We start from the raw sequence: 15017 nt of genomic DNA on the forward strand, positions 1-15017 counted from the left end.
ACGTATGCAAAAATCCCTATCGCAGCTGTAAAGATCTTTGTTGTTCTGCTTTACAGCAGTAGTGTGTGACGAGAAGCCTACAACTATCAATTTAGAGGAGGTAATTAATTGTGACAGTTCCCCTTTCTTCTTCCGTTGACGATGGAGGTGATGGGGTTCTCCTATGCTATGTGCTGGTGTAATACCTCTGAGCCTCAGTTTTGATGGGTTCAGCAAAGCTCATGGCAACAGGCTTTGGTCAGCCTCAGATCTGCTGATGAGATAAATAGATGATGATAAGAGAGACCGAAAGAAAAAAACACGAGGCAAGAGTTGTTTTTTTCTTCTAGTCAGCACGCCATCGCTAAATCTTCCATACTGTGACTTTTATCTTGATAGTGATGATCCCTTCACCTCACACGTTGAGCACAACGCTTTCTGTTGTGGAGATTCCCACCAGTGACAAAGTATTAGTGCCGCTTTTCTGCCTGTCTCTTTTTTGTCTGTATTTTCTGGCATGTGGGGATTTCTTTTAGTGGCCCACAAGCACTTGCCAGATAAGCAGGCAGTGCAGGAGGAGGCAGGGGCAAGAGGCAGGAGCAAGGGCAGAGTGGTTTCTTTGTTGCTAAATGGAATGACTGTATTTTCTGCATGTGGATTTGCCATAGTGCTTCTTACAAGGCCTAAGGGTGGGATGAAATGTGCCCTGAAGCAGGTGTGCTTGCAGGAAGGCAAAAGAGAAATGCAAATCATTTACCCCCCCCAAAAAACCATGCAAATCATTACCCAAAAGAGGGTAATCCCAGGAAAAAGAGGGGACAGGAAAAAATCTTTGCTATTAACCCCAGACTTGATGGGAAAGGAAAAGCTGAAGAAGCAGGTGTGCTTGGGGGTGTTCGTCTTCTAGACTGCACCCAGAGAAGGCGAATGATTCTGATGCCGCAGTCTTGGAACTCCAGTCAGTACACAGCTGGAAGGATTTCTGGGCTGAGACGAATTTCTCTCTCTGCAGCTGCTGATCTATTGGATTGTGTGTTCTAGTGCACGGAGGCTTTTGGGCATGATTTATCCTCACTATACCTCACACTGGGTGGGAAAAGTTGGCATTGGATCTCACATAGCAGCTTGTAACAAAGGTTGGACTTGCCAATGCCTTCCACTGTCTCCACTCGTCCGGTGCCTCCTTGAAGCCTATGCCTAATCAGGAAATCTTTTCTTATTTCCTAGCTCTTGCGCAATAAAGAAGCATTTCAACCGCTGCTTCTTGCAGCAGTACAGTGTTTCCAAAGAGAGAAAAACACCACTACTGGCATAAGCTGGATTTCTGCTGTTGGTAAGGCTGAGCTGAGAACCGGGCTGACTGTTGCACCTGGGATTGTGTGCGAAGCCTACAGACACAGGAATAACTTTTCCTTGCAGGTTGAGCATGTGCAGTGGAATTGCCAGGTCACAGCCTGAGCCAGTACGTGAGCACATGAGTGCCTGGAGCTGGGGGAGCCTAGCTCCACCCTTCCTCTTTCTCCGTCCCAGCAGTGCTTCTGGGAGCGCGTGCGCAGTCAGTCCGCAGGGGGCTCCTCAGCCCCCCCCGCGCCCCCCCAGGCCCGTCCCCCCCTTCTTCCAGCGATCCAGATTTCGAAGCGGAGAAGGCTGTGTTCCTCAGCTCACCCCTTTCTTCCAAAGTCTCGCTCGGAGGGGTGAGTTGATTGCTCTTTCTTTGATAGCTTGTCCTATAGTGCCTAGATCTCAAAGAAAGGCTCTGTCATTGCCCTTGTTTGCTTTACAGCGTGTCAGAGGTCGGTCATTGCTAGGAAAGCTTGTGCTTTAAAGCACCAGGTTGTATAGAGAAGGTAATTCTAAAAGCGAGCTTGCCAGTTCTTTTTTACCTAAGTGGTTTTTGAGCAAGGAAAGATTGGAGATGCTGTTTGCTCATGGAAGATGGAGAGGAGGAAAAGCAAGTAGGACGCATGCTGTGCATAGCCACTGCATGCCACCTGCACCATTTCCCCCCTGAACAAAGGAGGAGCAGCTCAGCGAGCGTGGCCTGGGCCATCGAAGGGAACATCCAAACATCTGGACCAACACCAAATGGCTTAAGTCCGTATGTTCCTTGTTTCTCTGTTGTTTGTCTCACATCCTTCTGGAAAGAAAGCAGGAGGAGACAGACCTCCGATTTGATCCTGTTGTGTGTGATGATTACGGCCAAGGGGCAGAAGTTGGTGCTTAGGCAGGGGTAAAGCTAGGAAAGCTAAGCCTCGTTGAGGAACGAGAGATTAAAGTAGAGCTCATTCTACATGGCTGTTCAGCACCTTGAAGGTATTTATCGTGCAGCAGGATCTGTCTGGCTGCAGGAACATGGTCGGATACGTTGATTCCAGTAGAAACTCAGTAAGCAGCGGCGGTGTGTGCAAAGTGCTGGTTGTAATGGACTTCTGCCGAGGTGAGTGGGGGCTCAGCGTGTCGCTCAGTGGTAGGTTTGGTCATTTGCAGTGCTGACAGGAAATGTGCATGCAAGGAGTGACCAGAAGGGTTGGAGCCAGGGTCCGCCCCTTCTGAGACCCCCTTGAAGGGCTGGCAGTGGAGGGGCAAGGGTATGTCGCTGGAGATCCCTGCATACCTGAAACCTTCTGAAGTTAGGCAGCTTCTTTCCTTTCTTTCTCTGCCCACAGCTTTTGCATGTGAGCAAATCCTCACTTGCTGCAGCCTAGGACCTTGCTGTCATTGCTGCGCTTTCCATCACGTTGCAGTACCCAAGCAGGAGGCTTACTTCTCTCCTCCTGCACGGGCACAACCACTTCAAAGCATCTCTTAAGAGAGAGATTACCAGATTACCTTTGTTCAACCAGTACTGGCAGCAAAGTTATTACTTGCGATCACTGAGCCATTTCAGCACATTTTTTTAATAGGTAAAAAGTATCAAGGGAAGATTTCTGCCTTTACCTGGACGAACCTGTCCACCATGTTCTGGGTCAGGCCTTCTGACTTCTTCTTGGCTTTGCTTATCCTATTGAACAAAATTTAAACAAATAAAGAATGAGAAATAACAATAGGTGGAAGTCAGCAAACACTTGTTTCTCCCCTTTCACGCCCACGACATCATTCTTCACTTGAGAGTAAAGTTCACATGGCAGCAGGTTTACTCCCTTACGCAGTGTGATCCTACAGAGCGAGGTATGAGTTGGCTCCATCAGCGCTCAACTCCACAGCACTGTCTCCTGGGAAGATGAGGGCTGCCCCTCAGAAATGCTGAGACAAGCTTTGGTAACAAGAGCCCAGCATCGCCGAGTTCATGACCCAAACTTTTTGCAAAGCAAATACGACATTTCCTTCAGAGCTTCATCTGTAGACCCACGTCACACTTTGACATTTCCTTCGCTCCTTTAATAAATATTCCCACTACAGACTTCTGACTTACACAGTGCTCCAAAATCTTGCCTGCGCTGTTGAGCCTAACTCTCGCATCAGGCTAACCCCATTCTCATACACATAACGGCACCAAAAGCTGGAGCAGGTTATGCCAGGCACACAAGCGTGACCGGAGAACAAGCTCCAAAGCATACTGAGACCTGACGTGCTTCCTGCAAGGCTCTGACAGCGCCACTCTCCCCACTACTGGGCACAGACTCCGTAAACTGCATAGGCCAGAGCCAAGGTGGAAAAATATAAAAGCAGGTACTTGCTCCAGCATCATACCATGCTGCCCCCTGGACCCAGCATGGACCAATTAAAGGTCAACCAGGGGATCGGGCCCAGTCAGCATGGGCTGACGAACGGTAGATCCAGTTTGACAAACCTGATTCCATTCTGTGACAAGGTGACCCGCTTAGCGGATGAAGGTAAGGCTGTTGATGGGGTCTACCTGGACTTCAGTAAAGCCTTTGACACTGTACCCCACAGCACTCTCGTGGAGAAGCTGGCTGCCCACGGTTTGGACGGGCGTATGCTCCGCTGGGTGAAACACTGGCTGGATGGCCAGGCCCACAGAGTTAAATCCAGTTGGCAGCCAGACACGAGCGGTGTCCCCCAGGGCTCGGTACTGGGGCTGCTTCTATTCAACATCTTTATTAGCGGTCTTGATGAGGGGATTGAGCGCACCCTCAGTAACTGCAGAGGGCACCAAGGTGGGAGGGAGTGTTGATCTGCCTGAGGGGAGAAAGGCGCTACAGAGGGACCTGGATAGAGTGGGGCGATAGGCCACGGTTAACTGGCCCATCAATGGGAGGGCCCATTCTATGGGCCCATTCAATGGGGCCAAGTGTCGCGTCCTGCATTTTGGCCACAACAACCCCAGGCGTCCCCCCAGGCTTGGGGAGGAGTGGCTGGAAAGCTGCCTGACGGAAAGGGACCTTGGTGTCCGGATGGACAGTCAGCTGAATATGAGCCAGCGGTGTGCCCAGGTGGCCAAGGTGGCCAGTGGCATCCTGGCTTGGATCAGGAGTGGTGTGGTGAGCAGGACGAGGGAAGTCATCCTGCCCCTGTACTCGGCATTGGCGAGGCCTCACCTCAAGCACAGTGTTCAGTTTTGGGCACAGAAAGGACACGGAGGTGCTGAAGCAGGTTTAAAGAAGGGCAACAAGGCTGGGGAAGGGCTTGGAGAATATGCCCTATGAGGAGTGACTGAAGGAACTGGGGCTGTTTAGTGTGGGGAAAAGGAGGCTGAGGGGAGTCCTTATTGCTCTCTGCCAGTACCTGCAAGGTGCTTACAGCGAGAGCGGGGCTGGTCTCTTCTCACTGGTGACAGGATGAGGAGAAATGGCCTCCAGTTGTGCCAGGAGTAAGTTTAGGTTGGACATCAGGAAAAACTTCTTTACAGAAAGGGTTGTTAAGCACTGGAATAGGCTCCCCAGGGAGGTGGCTAAGTCACCATCCCTGAGTGTGTTTAAAAACACGTGGCGCTCGGGGACAGGATTTAGCAGGGGGTTGTTAGAGTTAGGCTAGTATGGTTACGTGTGGTTAGACTTGATCATTTTTAAGGTCGTTTCCAACCTGAGCAATTCTATGATTTCACGACCCTCTCCTAGTTACCACTGGCAGAAACCACGCACATTTGTCACAGAAAAATCAATCAATCAAACAACCCTCTATCCAGCACATCAGCTCTTGAACAAGACTGTTGTTTCCCAGGTCATTCTTTGTATTCATTTCTCTTCGTATGCAGCACAATCAGATCCTGCCCAGCAGTGCTTCTGGGAAGAGAGCATCCACCTCAGAGCACAGGACCTGAGATTGTCCTCTGCTCCCCCCACCGCCACTGGGCTTCAGCACAGCTGTGCTGGGATGTCCTCTGGAGTCATACACACGAGCACAAGCAATGCATATGCAAGACCCCTGGGAGGAGCTGCAGTACTACGTCACATCAGGGAACCTGGGACAGATGCAACACCTCAGCCTGATGGGCACACCTCCTCCAGATAAAAACATCCCAGACATTCCTCAAGAATCTTCCAGTTACTTCTAGACATCCAAGCCAGATTCCATGAAACAGCTGGGAGATAAAAAAAATGAAATACAACTATTTCAATGGCCCCCTGCCTCTTTGGTCCTTACCCTTCTGGGGCCATCCGCTGCAGTGGCATACTCCATCACTGAAACCACGGTAAAAAAAAAGCAAGAGCCAGCATCCCAGCAGTCCAACACATCAGTGCTGTGAAGGACACTTTGCCAGGTTCAGAAACATCTTGTATATTTCGATTTTCATTGGTTGAACAAATGGGTCTGGGGGAAAAACACAGGGGAAATCAAACTCCTTATGCCCCTGGGATCAGATCGGGCCCCTCAGTGCCCCAGAGTCCCAAAGTCTCTCCTCGCTCACACACCCCTACAACCTCTCAGCCCCCAAACCCAATGCTTTAACCCTCAGAAGCCACACCAGAACTCTCCCCACAGAGGTCTACAGTCACTCACAGGACCCTCAGCCCCGCAGATCCAAAACCTTCTCCTCAGAAACCACCCCAGAACCCTCCTCACAGACAGTCCCTCAGCACACAAAACCCCTCACTTCCACCTCAGAACCAGCCCCACAGCCCTCCTTACAGACTCCTACAGACAGACCAGCACAGGCCCCCCACTCCCCAAGGCCCCCAACTGCCGCACAGAAGCAATCCCAGGACGCTTTCCAGAGTCTCTCTGCCCCTCGCAGACCTTGCCCTGGCTTTGCTGAACATCATTAGGACACCACTCGTGACCGCCTCCACCCGGACACACAGCCATTGAGCACAGCTCTCTGGCTGCGACTGTCCAGCCAATTCCACCCCATAGCCCACCCTTCGAACACAGACCAATCCAAACCAGTACCAATCTGTCTCCACTGCAATGGTGCAGAGGATGGCCACCTCACAGTGCCTTTTTGCTGCCTCCAATTACTGCGGTCATCGATCACTGACAGCCCCTCCATCTCTGAGCCCTACAGATAACGCTGGCTCACCTCCACTGCTAAAGGCCCGGGTAACCCCACCCAGTGTTGGCTGGTGACAGTGGGAAACCACTGGGCCCGAATATCCTCCCTCAGAGAGAAAACTGTCCCAAGGGGTGAGAACTCATTGCAGGGATGGTCAACTTCCACTGGGACGGGAGGCCCTTGGGAAGGAAGAGCACTGCGCTGCAAAATGCCCATTGGGAGGGTCAGTGATCATTGGAATGGGAAACAACTGGGATGGGAAGGATGTTTGCCTACGAAAAATCAAACCATCTCAAGCCTGGGGGAAAGGGGCTGACCCCAACGGTCACGCAACCCCCCGTGGGGGGAGGGGCTCCCCTAACTGCCACTCTCCAGCTGTCATGGCAGGTAAGGCAGCAGGCTTCCCCTGCTCCCGTGCTTCAGCTGGCCCCAGCGCCCCAGATCCCACCCCTGTAACCCAGATCTCACCCCAGCACCCCAGATCTCACCCCTGTAACCCAGATCCCACCCCTGTAACCGAGATCTCACCCCAGCACCCCAGATCCCACCCCTGTAACCCAGATCCCACCCCAGCACCCCAGCGCCCCAGATCCCACCCCTGTAAGCCCGATCTCACCCCTGTGCCCCAGATCCCACCCCAGCACACCAGATCTCACCCCTGTAACCCAGATCCCACCCCTGTAACCCAGACCTCACCCCAGCACCCCAGATCTCACCCCTGTAACCCAGATCCCATCCCTTTAACCCAGATCTCACCCCTGTAACCCAGATCTCACCCCAGCACCCCAGATCCCTCCCCTGTAACCCAGATCTCACCCCAGCGCCCCAGATCCCACCCCTGTAACCCAGATCCCACCCCAGCACCCCAGAGCCCCAGATCCCACCCCTGTAAGCCCGATCTCACCCCAGCACCCCAGATCCCACCCCAGCGCCCCAGATCTCACCCCAGCGCCTACTTTGGCCTTTCCCCACAGAGAGAATCCCTCGAGGAGCGCTGACGGTGCCTCTGACACCCGACGCCATTTTCGTTGAAGCGACTGTGCCGCCACCGGACCCCGCCTGGATGCAGCCCACCATCCGCGGACCGATGCCGGTACCACCCCGACCCCTCCCTGTCCCCACTGCCACCTACCTGGCGCCTCAGGCCTCTGTCTGGCCTGGGGTACCAGGTGTCTGGGGACAGGCAGCGCAGCTCCCCCCTGGGGGGCTGCCCCCAACTGTGGGGCTGCACTTGCCCGTGCTGCAGCTGCTACCTGGGGGGCTGCACCCAGGTATGGCTCCCCCCACTGCCCCTGCTCACTGCTGGGGACATCCCCTGCTGGCAGGGACGCTGCTGCCCCAGCAGCCGATGGGGCTGTGGCCTGGGGCTGTGTTCCACGGGGAGCCCCCGCAGCCCGCAGGCACCTGCCTGCCGCAGGCCCCCGGCCGCCCCGGCCCCCCACCAGTTCTTTTGCAGGTACCGTCACTGCAGGAGCAGGTGCTCCCCGTGCCCCGCACCCTGCCCGCCACCTGGGAGCCACCGATGGAGCCCTTTCAAGACGCCGTGGTGCTCACGGAGGACCAGGGGCACCCAGCGCCCACCGACGTGTGCCCCCATCCCGCCACGGCTCAGCTCGCCTGCAGCGCTGCGACGCTGGAATCAGGCGGTGAGTTCAGGGGCTGCAGAGCGGGTGGCAGGCTGTCCGCACCGGGTGGCTGTGGGAAAGCTGCCACTGCCCCACTGGGGATGTTCTTGCTTTCCCAGCAGTGACAACGAGCGCAGACATCCCGGAGGACATCGCGGACATCCATGATCTCCTGGCATGGCTCAACGACGGTGAGTTTGGGGGCAGCAGAGCTGGCGGGGGTCGTTGGCACCCAGTGGGTGTGGGAAAGAAAGCTGGCATTGCCCCACCGGGGATTTTCTTCCTTTTCCAGAAGTGACATCCAAGACAGGCATCCTGTACGACACCGCAGACATTGATGACCTGCTCACGTGGATCAACAACGGTGAGTCTCTCTCTGAGGGGCAGCAGAGCTGGTGGGGGGGTGTCTGCACTGAGTGGGCGTGGGAAAGCCGGCATTGCCCCGCTGGGCATTTTCTGCCTTTTCCAGAAGAGGCACCCAGCACCGACAGACTTGACAACGACGTGGAAATTGACAATTTGCTCACCTGGATTGACGGTGAGACTGTGGTCTGCAGAGGTGACGGGTGGGTGCCTGCACCGAGCGGGTGTGGGAAGACTGCCATCATCGTTCGGGGGGATGTTCTTGCTTTCTCAGAAGCGGCGAGTGCTCTGGAGGTCCCCCAGCACAACCAGGACCTGCCCGGTGTCACAAGAGAGGGGACCAAAGACACTGCGAACAGCTGCCAAATGGAAGAGCTGATGCAGTGCATCACTGCCACGGAGCCACTGAGCCCAGATGTCTCCAGCAGCCTCGACTCCTCTTCTTCCAGCACAGAGCACTCTGACTCCTCCAGGGCCAGCAGGGAGCTGAGCAAAGAGACACAACCTGAACCAGGGCTCCTCAGCAACTCGCTCTGGTGGCAGCCAGCATCCCCTGAGCTGCCCGTGCCGACGCCCCTGGCTGCCCCTGCACCTCCGTTGCCCCGCACCGCACATCTGATGGAAGAGGCGCGGCGGAGGCAGCCCCGGGTGGTTCTCACCCGCCTGGCACTGCCGCCCCCCCTGGCTGCCCCCACACCCCTGTTGCCCCGCACCGCACATCTGATGGAAGAGGCGCAGCGGGGGCAGCCCCACGTGGTTCTCGCCCGCCTGGCCCTGCCACCCGGATGCATCTCCTGCCGGGTGGCAGACAAGCACCATGGGGACAGCACCGAGCCAGCCAAGTGCCCAGCGCCCGCCTGCACCACCACAAAAGGCAAGAGCACCGGGCACGAGCAGCACACTGGCAGCGTCCCAGCCAGAAAGAGGAAGCTGCCGCGGGGCCAGGATGTTCCAGGCCACAAACACCGGCGCTAGGCGAAGCTGGCTGTGTCAGCACGGCGCGCAGCAGGAGGACTCGGTGCCCATCACAGCCCAACAGCCGCTCGAGAGGGAGCGTGCCAAGAAACCGGCCCACTTGGTGTAGCAGGAGACGTGGCCATAGCCGACAAACACGGCTCCCTGTAGCCCTGGGCTCCTCGCTGGCCCCCACCATGCCCAGAGAGCAGCGGCAGTGTTCCGGGGGCACCAGCACTGGCCCCAGCCTTCCCCCTCCAAATCTGGGCTGTCCACAAACGGCATCTTGGGCTGGGGCAATGCGGGACTCTGAAGCTGATGGACCGCAAAAGTGTTGGACTGTCAAAGCTTTGGGCTGGGAAATGTTGGCTGGGGGGTGGGAAATGGTTGGGGGGTGGGAATTACTGGGGTGGCAAATGTTAGGGTGGGGGGTGGTTGTGGGCTGGGGAACTGTTGGTGTGGGGAATGGGTGGGGGGAGGGAATTTGGGGTGGGAATTCTTTGGGTGGGAACTGAGGGTGGGAATCCTTGGGGTGCTGGGATCTTTTTGGGGTTGGAAATGAAATGGCTGTACTGTGCTATTGTTGGGGTGGGAATCTGGGGTGGGGAACTGCCGGGGTGGGGAATGGGTGGGGGGAGGGAACTTGGGGTGGGAATTCTTGGGGCGCTGGCATCTTTTTGAGGTTGGAAATGAAATGGCTCTACTGTGATATTGTTGGGGTGGGAATTTGGGGGGTGGGGAACTGCTGGGGTGAGAAATGGCTGCTGTGGGAGATGGTTGGCATCAAAAAGGATTGGACTTTGTGACTGCTGGCATTGGAGATGTGGGGAGGGGGAGGGAATTTTGTGGGGTGGCAATTCTGGGTGGGAAATTGTACTCTGATCATGTTGCACTCCGAAATGGTTGGAATTTGGAGGAAGGAATTATTGGGGTGGGAATTTGGGGGGCTGGGAAGTGTTTTGCAGAGGGAGGGAACTATTGGTGGGAGGGAGCCAGGGCGGGGGGTGGGGGGGGGGGAAGGTGAGAAATTGATTGCGGGGTGGGAGCTGGGGGGTGGGAAATTGATTAGAGGGTGGGAATTTTAGGGGGTGGGATCAGAAACAATTGTCAGGGTGGGAAATGGTTGGGAATATCTATTGTCATTTATTTGCTGTTTTGTACGTTCAATTATTAAATGCTTGGCGTTCACTTTCCTACACCTCTGCCTGCAGTCGTTTGTGCAGCACCAAAGCCCCCCCAGGTCCCCGTGCCCACCTCTGGGGATGCTGTTGTGGTGGGGTGGCTGCAGCGAGCCAAGAGCTCCTCCAGTCTGAACATCTCCACCACCATCGCTGCTGTCAATGTCTCTGTTGCCTTGCTTTGTTCCTGGGGAAGGCAACGGTCACGTGCTGAGCAGTGGGTGTGTTGAACTGGGGGCACTGGGCACTACTGGAGGCACTGGGAAGTCCACTGGGGGGCACTGGGAGGCTACTGAGGGCCGCATACAGCACTGGGGTGGCTTCAGGCAGCACTGGGGGGCACTGAGTTTGCACAAGGAGACTCTGGACAATACTGGGAGGCAACGGGAGCTTAGTGGGGAACTGCAAAGAGCAGCAGGGGGCACTGGAGAGCTTTGGACAGCACTTGCAGGGTGGGAGGAGGTTCCCACAGTACCCGGGCGGCACCTTTTAACCTCATTAATTTGCTGTTCTCCAACATCTCACCCACGGCATTAAGCAATCTGTTTCTTCCATGGGGGAGGCTTTCTCCTTGGGGCTGACCCCCCCCAGCGCCGCTTGGCTCTGCCCTGGGCACTGTGCTCCACGCATTCCCACCCTGATGCTGTCACTCAGTGACACATTTGTCACCGACAGACTCCCCGTGGGTCCTGAGGTGGGCTGAGGGGTGTCCTGTGAAAGCAACCCCAGTGACAGCCCCCAGCCCTAGAAGGCACAGATCCTGGAAAACCACCGTTAATGCTGCCAAAATCAGCTTCATCTCATCACCCTGGGACTCCATCTGGGGGCTCTGTGGAAGCTTCCCCTGTGTCAAGCTGGTGCTACCCCGTGCTCATTGACGATGCTTCATGCTCTGGCATACACGCCTGCAGAGGTTAAATCTGCTCTGCACCCTCGCTTCAAGTCAGACCTTTTTCAAGCACACCCTTACCTGCCGTTGCTAAGCAAGCACCTGCCTGCCTTTGCTTTGCAAGCACCTTTCTTCCCTTGGCCTATGATGAGTGGATACAGGTAAGAGAGAAGAGCAGAACTGAGGATGAAATTAAGAGAGATGAGCAGGAACAGATTGGAGAGCTGGAGAGGGGGAAAAAGCATGTTGGTAAAACAAGAGTAGAAGAGAAGAAGGAAGGATACAGGTAAGGAAGAAGTGCAGAAGATGAAAAGAGCAACAGAGGAAAGGATCTGATACAGGCAAGACAGCAGAAGAGGAGATGAGCAGAAGTGGAGAAGAGAGGATAAAGCTATGACAGATGCTGGGAAGGATAAGAGCAGAAGGAGAGAAGAACAGACACAGGGAAGAAACAAGAGCAGAAGAGGAAGAGAAGAAAAAGAGGATGAAGGTAAGAAAAACAAGCGGGTGGGAAGAAAAGCTGAAAAAAACGATGAGTGGATACAGATGAGACAGAAAAGCAGAAGCAGAGAGGAGCTTAGGAGGAGAAGAGAGAAAAGAGGTATGGCAGAAGTACAGGAGGTGGGAAGAGGGGAAAGATACAGGGAAAAAATGAACAGCAGAAGAGTACAGATGCAGAAGATGAGATGATACAGGGAGCAAAGAAGAGCAGAAAAGGAGAGCGGTCAGAAGAAAGAAGTGAGGATAGAGGGGAAAAAACAGGAGAAGGGGAACAGATGCAGAAGATAGATAAGTGAGAATACAGGGAATAAAGAAGAGCAGAGAGGGGAACAGATGCAGAAGATAGATAAGTGAGAATACAGGGAATAAAGAAGAGCAGAGAGGAGAGCAGAGGCAGAAGAAATAGGAGTGAGGATACAGAGAAGAAAGAACAGGAGAAAAGGAGTGCAGATGCCGAAGAAAGAGGACTGAGGAGACACAGAAGAAAGAACAGTGGAAGAGGAGTGCAGACGCAGACGAAGGAAAAGTGAGGATGCGGGGAAGAAAGAATGGCACAATAGGAGCCGTCACGGGGAGAATTAATAGCCAGCTGAAGAGGAGCAAGGACAGAGGGAAGATGACCCAGCAGAAGAGGAGAGGATAATACTAAGGGAGAAGAACCTAAGAGTAGATGAGTCGCCACATCAGTGGGAAGAGGTAAAGCAGAAACAGGGGGAAACAAGAGTGAGGAGGAGAAAAGGAAAAGAGGAGTAATGGGCAGGGGAGGACTGAGAGGAGGGAACAGCAGAGCACAGAAGTGCAGAAGAAGGAAGAAGAGAAATAACGGCGCAGAGAAAAGGGAGAGAAGAGTATGGAAAAGAAATGAAGTAGAGGAGAGGAAGACAGCAGAGAAGTGAAGTTAGAAAAGACAGAAGAGGCAAAGGAGGGAAGGGGCATCAGGGAAGGGATTCCAAAGGTAGAAAGGAAGAGAAATAAAGACGACAGGAGTTCAACAGTAGGAGAACAGGACATGTAAGAAATGGGAAGGCGTGTGGAGAGAGCAGAGAGAGAAGGTGAGAACAAATTAAGTCACTAAGAAGAAAAAGGAATGGGAATAATTTTTAATCTCTATTAAAGCTGGATTCTGTTCAGGACACGCAGTTGGTGCTGTTCTGCTTCTTTCTTTCCTTGTTTTTTGCATTGCTTGTGTTCTTTTAGACAATTGAACAACTAAAAACATTCAGGAACATTTTCAGAGCTTTGTAATGTCTCCTTAATCTCAGCTGCACTGAAATACCTGACTGATGTCAAGTGAGGGTCACCTCCTTCAAGGCATCCTGCCTTGAAGGATCCACCTCTGTGTGTTTACCTTTTAAAAATTTACCTTTGTGAAGGAACAGAGATGATTCCATACTTGGCCAAGAATCCTCTTCTGCCATCCAGCACATCCATTTCCGAGCAGGACATCATCACTGCCTTGAACTTAATTTGCTATCTGATACCTTGGGATATAAACAAAGCCAAAACTGGAGGCCAAGCCCTACAGTACAGGAAAAAAAAGGAACTCTAAGCTCTAACGTGCCTATGACTCTTCTGAGTCAGGGAGAAGCCAGGGAGAACAAAACTGGCTGAGCAGTCAGGAACCCAACAGTAAAGCCATATCTGTGCTGCTCAGCTGTGGGTGTGAACGCAGTAACGCGGTGAAATAGCAATGACTCCCTGTCACACGGCCAATTGTAATAAAAAGGAGGTTATTCCAGCACAAAGGAAAGGCAGGTTTTGGTGTCGAAAAGCACAACATACGACAGGCAAAATGTGAGTACTTTCCATTTAGGGTGGTCCGTACCTGTTGTGGAGGAAGTCGTGGGGAAAGGAGGGGGAAATAGGCTCAAGAAAGCAGTAGGAATGCAGTTTAAAAGCATGTATCTGGTGCCCCCTTTTGGAAATGCTCCTCTTGAGAAGAGCAGCACAAATGCTCCGTGCTTTTGTGCGTCTCTGCAGTAGGGATTTTCCTTCTGGACTCACAGTACGTCTCATAATTATCGAAAATAGGAGTTCAGTTTAGTTTGCAATTTAACCGACTGTTTTCCATAAAACGGCCGTGCAATTTGTGAAAGGCAGCAGGTGGGAGACTTTCACCCATTATTTTAGGGGGAGGAGAGGAGCTGCTGTGTTTGCGTGTTTGTTTTGCTTTGCTTTGCTTTAGGGAACTAAATTGAATGACAACGTTTAAGGCTCACTCTGTATTTTGTTATAGGATGGTGCCCTCTTAGGCTTAAACTACGATGGAATACTCTCCGACGATTCATATCTCTCTAACGCTGAAATACTATCTGGCAATATAATAGAAAGGCTATACGAATATGTCATCCCTGTGTCACGGTAATCATAAGCCCTGTGCATGTGCTACGTTTAGTACACCCTCCATCATTCTCGCAGCCATACATGGGGCTCTGGGCAGCAGACGTTTCTGTTGTTGGGGGTCCTGCTGCCACCTCGAGGTACTGAGCCAAACTGCCACCTTCTGTGTGAAACGGGAGGAAAAACACAATTCTGAACCCGCAGCACCTCAAAGTGCCTCCAAGAGCCCCCAGCTACTGCCCTGAGCCCTCCGGTTCTCCCTGCTGCCCCTTAAAAACCTCAGGAGTGCCAGCAGCACCTCGTGCCTTAGGATGCCCGGTGGATGTCACAAGGATGCACTCAACTCCTGCATCGTGACCATTGGCAAAAATAGCCAATGACACTGACCCAATGTGGGGGCTCAGAGGTGTCATACAGGGAAACCTGCTGTGCTGCAGCGTGTGCCCAGTGCCTCTGGTCCTGCTGCTGGGCACCGCTGGGTGCAGCCCGGCTCCGTCCTCTCTGCACCTCCCTGCAGGGGCTGATGGCCGTGCCTGGGATCCCCCTGAGCCTCCTCTTCTGCAGGCCAAGCCGCCCCAGCTCTCCCAGAATCCTACCCCAACCATTTCCCACGCAGCGCTGAGGAGGGGAGGGGATGTGGGGGGGAAGGATGGGGCTGGTGGTTGCAGTCCTATGACGCTGCCATTGGTGCTGCCCCGTCCTTACCCAGAGGTGGGCACAGGGAAAGGGGGGGTTGGAGTGGGAGGGTCTTTGGAGCTGCAGAACATTTAATCATTTCACATAAAGAGCAATAA

The 15017-nt window shown here is 53.8% G+C and overlaps 2 long non-coding RNA genes across 7 annotated transcripts in view; one reads left to right on the forward strand and one right to left on the reverse strand.

The window, feature by feature from the left end:
* LOC777017 overlaps positions 1 to 15017 on the reverse strand; it is a 515269-nt gene that overhangs the window by 338521 nt on the left and 161731 nt on the right. The gene's annotated exons all lie outside the window — the stretch shown is intronic.
* On the forward strand, positions 55 to 1608 carry LOC121113323. Its single transcript, XR_005860749.1, has 3 exons — positions 55 to 100; positions 1207 to 1312; positions 1399 to 1608. It is a non-coding gene; the product is annotated as an uncharacterized LOC121113323 (long non-coding RNA).

Source organism: Gallus gallus, chromosome 6 (assembly GCF_016699485.2).
Source record: "Gallus gallus isolate bGalGal1 chromosome 6, bGalGal1.mat.broiler.GRCg7b, whole genome shotgun sequence".
NCBI lineage: Eukaryota > Metazoa > Chordata > Aves > Galliformes > Phasianidae > Gallus > Gallus gallus.